Here is a 13,437-nt window from a genome sequence, read left to right as displayed (position 1 = left end):
CCAGCCTCAACCACACAACCGTATCTCCTCCCCATCTCCGCCCTTGCTTTCTCCGGCAATCCAACCCCTACCGTAGCTGCCTTGCTTTCCCAAAAACCCAACTACCCGAACCGCAGCCCATATCGTGCTCTTAATCTTCGCATGATACTACTCTAGCACTAAAACCCTTCTTTCTCCTTCTCTTTCTCTCTTCTCTTGGGTACGTTTCTCTCTCCTCTAAATTCATCAATTTTCCTTTCAATTCCATTTTTTCAGATGATTGAAATCATAATTTGCGTTTAATTTTTAACCAAAAATCAAATTGAGAGGCAATTGGGACTAGCGGGGGTGAGTATTCAGGGCTGGGGGTTGAGTTTTCAATGGGTGGCGATTTTCGGGCCTGTGGGTAGAATTTTCGGGGATAGGGTAGAGTATTTTAGGGCTGAGGGTTCAGTTTCAGGGCTGGGTGGGGTTTTTTGGGGCTATGGGTGGGGTTTTCGGGGATGTGGTTGGGTTTTGAGGGTGGTTATAGGATATTCCTGCATGGCTTGGTGGGTGGGGTGGTGGTAAGGGGTAAGTGTTGGGGTGGCCATGGTAGTGGCCTGGTGGCTTGAGAAGAATGTTTTTTTAAAAAATAAGAAAAAAAAAAATTTAACCTGTTTAACAGGTTGTAGGTCAATGGGATCGTTAGTGGAAGATCTATGTCAAAAGTGGGGTTGTTTCTGGAATTTCAAAAGGTGGGATTATTTATGGAATACTGACTAAAGGTGGGATTATTAGATTACATTTTTCCGTTAATTAATCTACTCAAAGAATTCATCGATGTATTTGCTTGGTCATATGAAGATATGCCAGGTATTAATAAAGAAATAGCTCAACACACTATACCACTAATTCCAGGAATGAAACTTGTAAAACAAAAGTTGCGTCGAATGAAACCCGACGTAGCTCTAAAAATAAAAGAAGAAGTTCAAAAACAAATAACTGCAGGTTTTATCAGGGTATCCAAATACCCTGAATGGGTGGCCAACGTCGTCCCAGTTCCAAAGAAGGATGGAAGGCTAAGAATGTGCGTCGACTATCGAGATCTAAATAAGGCAAGTCCAAAGGACGATTTCCCTTTACTACACATCGATATTTTGGTAGATAATACATAGAATCATGCACTTCTCTCGTTCATGGATGGATACGCAGGATACAATAAGATTCTCATGGCAAAAGAAGACATGGAGAAAATGTAACACCCAAAAATTCGAGTCTTTTAAAAACAATAAGAGTAACCTTTAACTTTCAAAAACCCAACCATCGAACTCTGGGAGTGTTACTGCTACACTTATTTTCCGTATAAAATAAATGCAAAGCAAAAAAAACATAATATTTAAATAAACTAAGTGGTCTAAGTTGTGGCAAAATAATATAGTCATTACATCAAAACTGCAATTATTTTGAAACCAATAGTTGAAAGGAAATAATTAAATTCAGAAATAAACTAAAGTGTCTTAGCTACGTGATTATTTTAACGTCTCCTCACACATAACCTAGCACCCTCTTACCAACCTGAAAAATAAATTAGAAACAAGAAAAGAGAGAAAACTTCCAAAAATCAAAAAAACTGAGTAATTCCAACTCCATCCCGTAAAATAAATAATTTTAGTTCAAAACATTTTATACATAATATAGTCTCATAAATATTTTAATACTCAACCAAGTTCAAATAGTCACATAACATATTATTACATTATTTAAGAAAGGGAAATAGAACACCAATAAACCGGGACTAGTCCCTATCACCACATACTTTACTGAGGGTTGCGCGTTACCCCAAATGACCATGAAATAAACAGAATGTCCCTAGTGTGCACACCCCTCACTAATACCCAGTGATTAGGAGGAAGACTAACAACAATATACAATAATTTAAACCAACTAGTAGCAACCATAACTAGTAGTGGGAAACCTGTTCTTCACCCTTCAGGTTTCATTTCCCTTCTTAAATTAAATTTCACTGTACATTTTATTATATTAAATCATCCAATTACACTGTGCACAAGTATTGCACAAATTAATTTAATCCCAACTAACAACATTTCAATATCAATATTATCCGAACATAGTCATCCTACATCACATAGAAACTATCAATCACATATAATCCATCATCCAATTCCCAAGATTTTATTTATTTTAAAAACTCATACAATAACAAATAATCAAATTTTTCGAAAATACATATACTAGTACACAAAATAGAAAACTGGTATATAATATAATTCCATAATATCATACGATAGCACACTCATCACATATAATTACGTAAGCACATATTTGGCACACAATATTTCAAAACAATTTTCTAACGGGATATTAGAGATGATGAACATTTAAAGTTACCTTGATCGTGCGTAAAACTCAAGGTAATTAACCTCCGGAACGTTCACCTAGTAGCCTCCGTCTACAAATGAACGATTCTAAATTAGATAATTATACGACTATATAAAAAAAAAATTGAGGGTGTGATTAATTTATCACAACCCATAATCTAGTCACCCCAAAAACAAAATATAAACAACTAATTATAGAGTTAGATGAATCGTATTATATCATCATCATCTCCATCATTATCATCATCACTATCACTGACATTATCATCATCACTATCACCCATTATCATCATCACCCAAATCCCAAAATCTACTAACAATCAATACGAAGTCCCCCCCTTTTTTTTCTTTCTTTTTTTTGAAAATCAATCAACACAAAAATTTAACGGACCAAATATTAAAACCAAAACAATGGAAAGTGATGAGTTGCAGGTGTCTTCCGAACTCGGCAAATTCGGCTCCGAATTTTTTTTTTTTTTTTTGAAATAATCCATTACTCTTTATGAAAAGCTTTTGGGTGTAAAACATTATGGTGCTGTGCTATGATTTCCTAGTGAAAGGCAAGGTTGGGGTTTTTTAAGAGGAAGTTTACCAGAGAAAAGATTGAAAGTACGTTATTGAAATTTGAGGTTAAGAGGGGGTTTATTTAATTGAGTTGTTTGGCTTTGACTCTAGAAGTTTCACAAGAAAAGGGTCAAACTTATCTTGAGTTTGTTACATAATCTCATTAAACATATTTTCAAAATTCCTTTTTATCAGCTTTCAAAACAATCTCTGTATGTTATCCAAAATCAGTTTTTTTTTTTTTTTTTTATAGTTTTATTTTTAAAATCCTAAAATAATAATAATAATAATAATATTACAATTTGAAAATAATAATAATTAGTTTTAAAGTTTATTTTTGAATAGAAATCGTTGACTAAAAATACTCCAAAATTTTGGGGTATTACATCTACTCCCCTAAAACGAAAGTTCGTCCTCGAACTTGAAAGTTAGGTAGCTCTCAGAATAAAGCATACACGATGAAAAAAGATAAGTTAGTATTATATCCTACCTCCCTTTAAGAGTTTCGAACTCGAAACTTAGCGTACCTGCTCAAAAAGTTCTGGGTAGCGTTTTTCATATCATGTTCCACTTCCCAAGCCGCTTCTTCAGAATTCTGATTAGACCATAACACTTTAACTAACTTTATCGCCTTATTTCGATTACTTCTTGTTTTGGTGTCGAGAATTTTCACAGGGCGTTCTTCAAAAGTTAAGGTCTCATCTAGCTCAATAGTTTTGGGTTGGATAACATGGGTAGGGTCATGAACATACTTTCGGAGTTGGGAAACATGAAAAACGTTATGAACATTGTCTAACTCCGTGGGTGAGGCTAGTTGATATGATACTTCTCCAACTCTCTTCAATACTTCATACGAGCCAATGTATCTTAGACTCAACTTCCCTTTTCTACCAAACCGCATGACTCCCTTGGTAGGTGAAACCTTAAGTAAAACTTTTTCCCTAACTTCAAATTCCACTATTCTCCTGTTCTGGTCTACATATGACTTTTGTCGATCCTGAGCTGCCTTCATGTTTGCCTGGATAAGCCTAAATTTCTTGGTTGTTTCTTCAATCATTTCTGGCCCCAAAGTCAAAGACTCACTGATATCACTCCAACACAAGGGACTTCTACATTTTCTCCCATACAACGCTTCATAAGGTGCCATTCCTTTGCTCGCATGATGGCTAATATTGTATGAAAATTTGATCATAGGTAAACTTTCGTCCCACGATCCACCAAAGTTCATCACACAAGCTCTCAACATGTCCTCCAAGGTCTGAATTGTTCTTTCTGTCTGTCCATCTGTAGTAGGGTGAAATGATGTGCTAAACTTCACGATAGTTCCAAATGCTTGCTGAAACATTTCCCAGAACTTTGATAAAAATCTTGGATCTCTGTCTGAAATAATATCTTTAGAAACTCCATGTAGCCTCACAATTTCATTAATATAGACATTTACAAACTGATTCACATTCCAAGTATCCTTTATTGCTATGAATCTTGTTGTTTTCGTTAGACGATCAACTATGACCAAATAGCATTCTTTGCCGCCCTTGTAAGTGGTAATCCCATCACAAAATCCATAGAGATAGACTCCCACTTCCATCCTGGCATATCTAACGATTGCAGCTTACCTCCAGGTCTCATATGTTGTATCTTCACTTTTGGACATGTAAGACACTTTGCCACAAACTCAGATACTTCACGCTTCATGTTTGGCCACCAAAAATGTTGCTTAAGATCCTTATAGAGCTTATCTCCTCCCGGGTGCACAGAGTACGGGGTGTTGTGAGCTTCTTCTAAAATCTTCCTTTTGAGATCTTCATTTTTAGGAATACACCATCTCCCTTTGTATTTTACTGTTCCACTATCATCTACATCAAACTCAGTTGTTGTTCCTTCTTCTTTCATATTTCTCACCTTGGTCAACCAATCATCTAACATTTTCTTCTCACGAATCTCATCATATATAGTAGGTTTGACTGACATTGCATTCAACTAAGCGTTCACTTGGACATACTCCACAACCTCCAAGTTCAAATTCCTAAATTCTTCACAAAGTTCCTTGGCTAAAATCATAAAGTTCACTGTATGACTTGTCTTCCTACTCAAAGCATCAGCTACCTTGTTCTCCTTTCCTTTGTGATATAGAATGTCTGGGTTGTAGTCGTTTAGTACCTCAAGCCATCTCCTTTGCCTCATGTTCAAATGATTCTGTGTGAATTTATATTTTTAAGACTCTTATGGTCCGTATACACCTTGCATCTCACACCATACAAGTAGTGTCTCAAGATCTTGAGAGCAAAAACTACAGCTCCTAGCTCCAAATCATGAGTACGGTAATTCTGTTCATGTTGCTTGAGCTGCCTTGATGCATAAGCTACAACCTTCCCATGTTGCATAAGTACACACCCAAAGCCATTCTTAGATGCGTCACTATGGATTTCAAACCCCTCAATCCCTGACGGTAAGGTTAAGACTGGTGCTGAGGTGAGTCTTCGCTTCAATTCTTGAAAAGATTGCTCACACCTCTCTTCCCACTGAAACTTAGTAGTTTTCTTCATCAAATTTGTTAAGGGTTGAGCTATCCTCGTAAAGTCTTGTACAAATCTCCTATAGTATCCAGCAAGCCCTAAGAAACTTCTCACTTCGGTCACACTTTTAGGTCTTGGCCAATCAGAAACTGCTCGGATCTTAGATGGGTCCTTCGCAACCCCTTCCTTTGAGATCACATGGCCTAGAAATGCTACCTTCTCTAGCCAAAATTCACATTTTGAGAATTTAGCATACAACTTATTTTCTCTAAGAATCTCCAACACTTTCCATAGATGTTCTTCGTGCTCTTCTCTATCCCTTGAGTACACAAAAAATCATCTATGGACACCACCACTTACTTATCCAAATATGGTTAAAAAGTTCTATTCATGAGATCCATAAAAGCTGCCGGCGCATTAGTGAGTCCAAAAGGCACAACAATGAACTTCGTATCTCGTGCGAAAGGCTGTCTTTGGTATATCTTCCCCAACAATCCTCAACTAATACCAATTTATAACACCCCTCAGCAATCCTCAGCTTTTATGACATAGAAACTATCAAATTGCTCTGATACCAATTTGTAACACCCCCAAAATTCGAGTCTTTTAAAAACAATAAGAGTAACCTTTAACTTTCAAAAACCCAACCATAGAACGCTGGGAGTGTTACTGCTACACTTATTTTCCGTAGAAATAAATGCAAAGCAAAAATAACATAATATTTAAATAAACTAAGTGGTCTAAGTTGTGGCAAAATAATATAGTTATTTCATCAAAACTGCAATTATTTTGAAACCAATAGTTGAAAGGAAATAATTAAATTCGGAAATAAACTAAATTGTCTTAGCTACGTGATTATTCTAACGTCTCCACACACGTAACCGAGTACCCTTTTACCAACCTGCAAAATAAATCAGATTCAAGAAAAGAGAGAAAACTTTCAAAAATCAGATAAACTGAGTAATTCCAACTCCATCCCGTAAAATAAATAATTTTAGTTCAAAACATTTTATACATAATATAGTCTCATAAATATTTTAATACACAAACAAGTTCAAATAGTCACATAACATATTATTACTTTATTTTAGAAAGGGAAAGAGAATGCCAGTAAGCCGGGAATAGTCCCTGTCACCACCTACTTTACAGAGGGTCGCGTGTTACCCCAAATGGCCATGAAATAAACTGAATGTCCCTAGTGTGCACACCCCTCACTAATACCCAGTGATTAGGAGGAAGACTAACAACAATATACAATAATTTAAACCAACTAGTAGCAACCATAACTACCAGTGGACAACCTGTTCTTCACCCTTGCGGGTTTCATTTCCCTTCTTAAATTAAATTTCATTGTACATTTTATTAGATTATATCATCCAATTACACTGTGCACAAGTATTGCACAAATAAATTTAATCCCATGTAACAACATTTCAATTTCAATTTTATCCAAACATAGTCATCCTACATGACATAGAAACTATCATTCACCTATAATCCATCATCCAATTCCCAAGATTTTATTTATTTTATAAACTCATACAGTAACAAATAATCAAATTATTCGAAAATACATATACTAGTACACAAAATAGAAAACTCATATATAATATAATTCAATAATATCATACGATAGCACACTCATCTCATATAATTATGTAAGCACGTATTTGGCACACAATATTTCAAAACAATTTCCTAACGGGATTCTAGAGATGATGGACATTGAATATTACCTTGATCGTGCGTAAAACTCAAGGTAATTAACTTCCAGAACGTTCACCTAGTAGCCTCCGTCTACAAATAAACGATTCTAAGTTAGATAATTATACGACTATAAAAAAAATTAAGGGTGTGATTAATTTATCACAATCCATAATATAGTCACTCCAAAAACAAGATATAAACAAATAATTATAGAGTTAGATGAATCGTATTATATAATCATCATCACCATCACCCATCATCATCATCACCGACATTATCATCATCACCATCACCCATCATCATCATCACCGACATTATCATCATCACCCAAATCCCAAAATCCACTAACAATCAATATGAAGCCCCCCCCCCTTTTTTTTCTTTTTTTTTTTGAAATCAATCAACACAAAATTTTACGGACCAACTATTAAAACAAAAACAATGGAAAGTGACGAGTTGCAGGTGTCTTCCGAACTCGGCAAATTCGGCTCTGAATTTTTTTTTTTTTGAAATAATCCATTACTCTTTATGAAAAAGCTTTTGGGTGTAAAACAATTATGGTATTGTGCTATGATTTCCTAGTGAAAGGCAAGGTTGGGGTTTTTTAAAGAGGAAGTTTATCTGAGAAAAGATTGAAAGTACGTTATTAAAATTTGAGGTTAGGGGGGGTTTATATAATTGAGTTGTTTAGCTTTGACTCTAGAATTTCACAAGATAAGGGTCAAACTTATCTTGATTTTGTTACATAATCTCAGTAAACATATTTTCAAAATTCCTTTTTATCAGCTTTCAAACCAATCTCTGTATGTTATCCAAAATCATTTTTTTTTAATTTGAAAATAATAATAATAATATTTTTACAATTTGAAAATAATAATAATTTGTTTTAAAGTTTATTTTTGAATAGAAATCGTTGACTAAAAATACTCCAAAATTTTGGGGTATTACATAAAACAACTTTCGTAACACCATTGGGTACATACTGTTACACGGTAATGCCATTTGGGTTGAAAAACGCGGGTGCTACTTACCAACGAGCAACGACTGCCTTACTCCATATCATGATGCATAAAGAAGTTGAAGTATATGTGGACAATATGATTCTAAAGTCATAACATCGCCCAGGCCATCAAATAGCCTTGAGAAATTTTTTTGAAAGGCTAAGGAAATACAACATGAGGTTGAATCCATCCAAGTGTGCTTTTGGAGTCACCTCAGGCAAGCTTTTGGGTTATGTCATAATCTCTAGAGGAATAGAGATAGACCCAACCAAGATCAAGGCAATCATGTCAATGCCACCGCCTAAAACCGAGAAACAAATTCGAGGATTCATTGGCCGGTTGCAATATATAAGTAGGTTCATATCAAAATTAACAACAATATGTGATCCAATATTCAAGAAGCTTAAAATGAATGTACTAGTAATATGGGACGATGAGTGTCAAAAAGCCTTTGAAAAGGTCAAAGCCTATCTCGCAAATTCTCTCGTATTAGCACCAGCACTTCCAGGAATACCTCTTAGGTTATAGCTAACAGTCACCAAAGAGACAATGGGAGCCATGCTTGCACAAGAAGTAGAAGGTAAAGAAAATGCAATCTACTATCTAAGTAAAAAGATGCTCGATTATGAAGTACGCTATACACCGCTTGAGAAATTGTGCCTCGCATTGGTGTGGGCCACAACAGAGTTAAGACATTACATGCTCGTGCATACAGTCTTTGCAGTTTTCCCGAATGGATCCACTTAAATATTTATTCAAGAAGTCTACACTCAGTGGGCGCATATCAAGATGGATAGTCAACTTAGCCCAGTTCGATGTAAGATTCATGCCTCAAAAAGCTATCAAAGGACCTGTGGTCTCAGATTTCCTAGCACATTTTCCAATAGAAGATTCAACGCTAATACATGACAATGAGTTCCCAGACGAAGACTTGATGGTCACAGAAGATGATGCTTCGACTTTATACTTCAATAAACCAAAAGGGATGTGGCGTCGGAGTATTATTAGTATCACCTAAAGAAGAGCATGTTCCAATCTCCAAAAAGCTAGATTTCGATGTTATCAACAACGCTGCTCAATACGAAGCATGTGTGGTAGGCCTTACAGCTTTGGCATTGGGAGTGAAGAAATTATGAATATTTGGGGACTCTTAATTGATCATCAACCAGATTTCTAAAAGATGGAAAGTAAGGAGCAAAAGTCTAGCCCTTTACCAAACTTATCTGGAAACTCTCACCAATCAGTTAAAAAAGGTAGAATACACATATCTACCTAGAGAGGAAAACCAATTTTCTGATGCCTTGGCAAGACTAGCCTCAATGGTTAGGATTCCTACGGAAATCGAGCAAATGCCTCTAACTATAAAGAAAAGGCACAAACCGGCTTATATTCAAGCTATAGAAGATGATGAAGTGATCTAATATGAATAAGAAGAAGAAGAAGAACCATGGTATACAAACATACTTAACTATGTCACCAAAGGAGAATACCCTCCTCATGCTGACAAAAGAGCAAAACGAGCATTAAGACTCTTGGCTTCCCAATACGTACTCATAGACAACGAGTTACATAAAAGGGTACCTAAGGGTGGACCTCTCTTATGTGTAATGAAAAAGGATGCTCAAAGAGCTATGAGGATAGTCCACAAAGGCATTTGTAGAACCCATGTTAATGGCAAAATGCTAGTCCGAAAGATAATGCGAGAAGGATACTATTTGACTACCATGAATAGGGATTGTCATCAATATGTGAAAAGATGCCCTAAATGCCAAATCTACGCCAATTTACAACATGTTCCTCCATCTCTACTTTATACCTACACTTCACCATGGCCATTCTCTACATGGGGAATTGACATTATTGGTAAAATTACCCCTCCAGGAACAGGAGGCCACGAATACATCCTAGTAGCAATTGATTACTTCATAAAGTGGGTTGAAGCACAATCATATGCTAAACTCACTACAAAACATGTAGCACTCTTTATCAAAAGGAATATAATTTGTCGATATGGAGTCCCACATGAAATGATAAATGACAATGGAACTCACTTTCAAGATGAGTTTGAAGAATTGTTACAAAAATACGGCATTCAACACCATCATTCTTCTCCTTATAGACCTCAAGAAAGTGGAGCAGTTGAAACTGCTAATAAAATTCTAAAGACTATCATCGAGAATATGACAAACAATTACAAGGATTGGCCTAACAAACTCCATTTTGCACTTTGGGGTTATCGCACGTCAATTCGCACATCAACAAGAAATACGTCATTCTCCTTGGTTTATGGAATGGATGACGTACAATATGTAGAGCTAGAGATACCATCTTTACGCATTGCACTAGAAAGTAAACTCGATGAAGTTGAATGGACTAGAGCTAGATATGAAGAGTTAATTCTACTTGATGAAAAGCGACTAGAAGCTCTACATCATACTTAATGCTATCAAACTCGTATGGCTAGGCATTTTAATAAGAAGGTCAAGACAAGAAACATCAAAGTAGGAGACTTGGTGTTAAAAGCATTAAGGAAAAATGTTTTGGATTCGAGAGGAAAATTTAGGCCTAATTGGTCCGGACCCTATATTGTTAAAACAATCCTATCAGGAGGTGCAGCAAAATTAACTGATATGGATGGCAATGAGTTCTTGAACATGACAAATCTTGACCAATTTAAAAATTACTACCCATAATTACTTGAGTAACTCAAAACAGCTAGGTTTGGCCTGATTCCTTAGGAAAGGATACGTAGGCAACCCTTTACGGGTGCGACCACTTTAATTTTCGCAAACCTCGCATCCCAGATATAAAAAGAAATACGACGAAGCATCGGCGTCACAAAAAAAACCTTGTCGCCGGCCGACGACAGCAGCGCCAAGCGACAGCGCCTGTCGCCAGATGTCAGACGCCAGACGGCGGCAGCCGGCGCCAGTTGTACTGTAGCGACGCCGTACTTCTGGGAGTAACTGGGCATATTTCGATGTTTTTCGGAAAATTTTCGACTTCCGTACTCGAAAAAATTTCTGGAAAATTAAAATTTTCTGTTTTCATTGCTTTAATAAATTAAATTTAAAGAAGATAATTTAATTAAAAAGCTAAAATTTCACTAATAAAATAAAATAAAAATTACATTATTGATGGAATTTATATAAAGCTTAATAAAACAAATTAACTTTAAATTTAAAACTAAGTCTAATAAATTGAAAGTTAAGCAATGCTTCAATCTTTCTTCTCTTTCTTTGCTCTCTTAAAATTTTTATCTGCATCCTCTTCATCGTCCATGGCTTTAGCTAGTAGGCATCCTTTAGAGGACCTACATTCAATTTTGGAGTAAATACTTTCTCCCTTAGCTAGGACTCCGTGTTTCTTCTCTACCCAATCCTTCTTCTCTGAAGTGTCAGCTTTTCTTTTCCCTTTATCCTTTGTAGAGATCTTCCTCTTAGGCATCGTAGGTGTTTTGAATTCAATCTTTTCATCCAAGCGTTACTTAACAGGAATCACCTTGTCTCCTAGACGACTCTTCACAACAATTTTACTCTGATTTTTCTTCATGTCCATTGAAGGTTTCTTGAGAAGCCACCTCTTCACATCATTGGGCAAGTAAGGAGGAACCTTTTGGGTAATCACTTCCCATAAAGGTTTAGCGCTCCGATATGCATCAAATTTTTCTACTTCTTGAGAAACAGGGAATTCATAGGGACGACGAAGATCCCCAGAAGGAATTATTTGAAGTGGACTGTACTGTCTTTTTACCCTTCAGGGATAATAAAAAGTCATCTTGGTTAAGCTTGGAAGATGACAGAAAGGTTGCTTGTTGACACCAACCATCTTCTCTATTTTCCACCAAGGGATGACCCACTTGATAGCAAAGTTGTAAGAGGCAAAGACTTTTTTCCATTCATGGCGCCCCATCTTAGAGAAGCATTTCTTTCACCTCACAAAGCAATTTGGAGTGTGTTTTTCTGCATTGTCGGGAGGAATAATTAATTCTAGTCTCTCCATTATCCATATCTTCAAATTTTCAATGCAAATAAATTAATATTACTATACAAAAATATGTTTTTGATTTATGTAATTAAAAATACTATTTTTCTACGTGTAATAAAATTAGAGAGCCCCGAAAAGGCGCTTTTGGATTTCTCTTCAATTCATCAAGACTAGGCATAGTCTCTCCAACAATTAAAGGCATTGGATTTCTCCCAGATTCGATCTGCTCTAAAACAGTTGATATAATTGCTTAACCCTCATTAGTTCTACCACTAGTGAGAAGATATTGGTTAAGCATGAAAAAGAGAAAAGCCCTTCTTCTATAAACATGAAAAGATTCTAAATAAGGTCTATCATAGTAATGGAGTGTAAATTCTTTCAAATTAACTATGCTACCATCTACAATATATGTTAGATCCTTGTCTCTTAAATTAAAGAAGCGCTCAAAATCTTTATAATAATATTCATTTATTCGAGGGATTACCGCAAGATCTAATGTAGGGAAGCCTAAGATAGCACTGAATTCTTCCGACAAAGGGCTAATTTCATCACACCCTAGTCTAAAACAATGAGTTTCCGTATCCCAATATTCTAAGGCAGTATGAATAAAGTCTATATCAAGATCTACCCCCTTGACACCATAGATACCTCCCATATGAAAAAAGTCTAATTCTTTTCTCTCTTTCGCAGTTAAAGACCAACACCATTCATGAATAAAGTTGGTAAAACTCTTAGTAATTAAAGACATGATTATTTTTTTAAAAGCTAAGTCTATGTTTAATCTGCTGAAATTATGAGAAAATTAGCAGACCAGGGGGCTATTTATACACAACATCTGCACAGTTTCAATCCGGAAAGGATTCGGAGTCAGCGCTCTCCAGCGCCAAACGACGGTTCTGTCGTCTGGCGCGAATTGCCAGTAGCAGCGCCTGGCGCTAACGCAAAACGCGTGGCGCTGACGTGTCTTATCAGCGAGCTTTTTAAAAACCGCATTTTTTTTGGCTGATTCGAACATGAACAATGGCTTTACGATGTTATCCCTTCTTATACTCTTTTAATTAATTTTATATTAATTATTTTTTCCTTTTTCGGATTTTATTTTGACTTAATTTTAAGTTTGTTGTAAACCCAATTTTTGTTTTTCATTTTTTATTTTGGGGGAGAAAGTCGAATACCCTCCATCAATAATGAAAGTGACAGAATTTTTGTGCAAAATTATTAATTATCAAAATTCTTCGCACAAAAACATGCACATAAAAATGAAAAATAAATGCAAGATAAAGTCATAATATATAGATAATA

At 35.8% G+C, this 13,437-nt stretch overlaps 1 long non-coding RNA gene across 1 annotated transcript; it reads right to left on the bottom strand.

Moving 5' to 3' along the window:
- Positions 1-1,238: 1,238 nt before the first annotated feature.
- Positions 1,239-3,191, bottom strand: LOC110711308. The gene is made up of 2 exons (XR_002509329.1): positions 2,371-3,191; positions 1,239-1,536 (listed from the first exon to the last, which is right to left on the bottom strand). It is a non-coding gene; the product is annotated as an uncharacterized LOC110711308 (long non-coding RNA).
- Between the last annotated feature and the right edge of the window lie 10,246 nt (positions 3,192-13,437).

The sequence above is a fragment of the Chenopodium quinoa genome, unplaced genomic scaffold (assembly GCF_001683475.1).
Source record: "Chenopodium quinoa cultivar QQ74 unplaced genomic scaffold, ASM168347v1, whole genome shotgun sequence".
NCBI classification, from domain to species: domain Eukaryota; kingdom Viridiplantae; phylum Streptophyta; class Magnoliopsida; order Caryophyllales; family Amaranthaceae; genus Chenopodium; species Chenopodium quinoa.
This window is presented reverse-complemented; position numbering and strand designations above follow the sequence as displayed.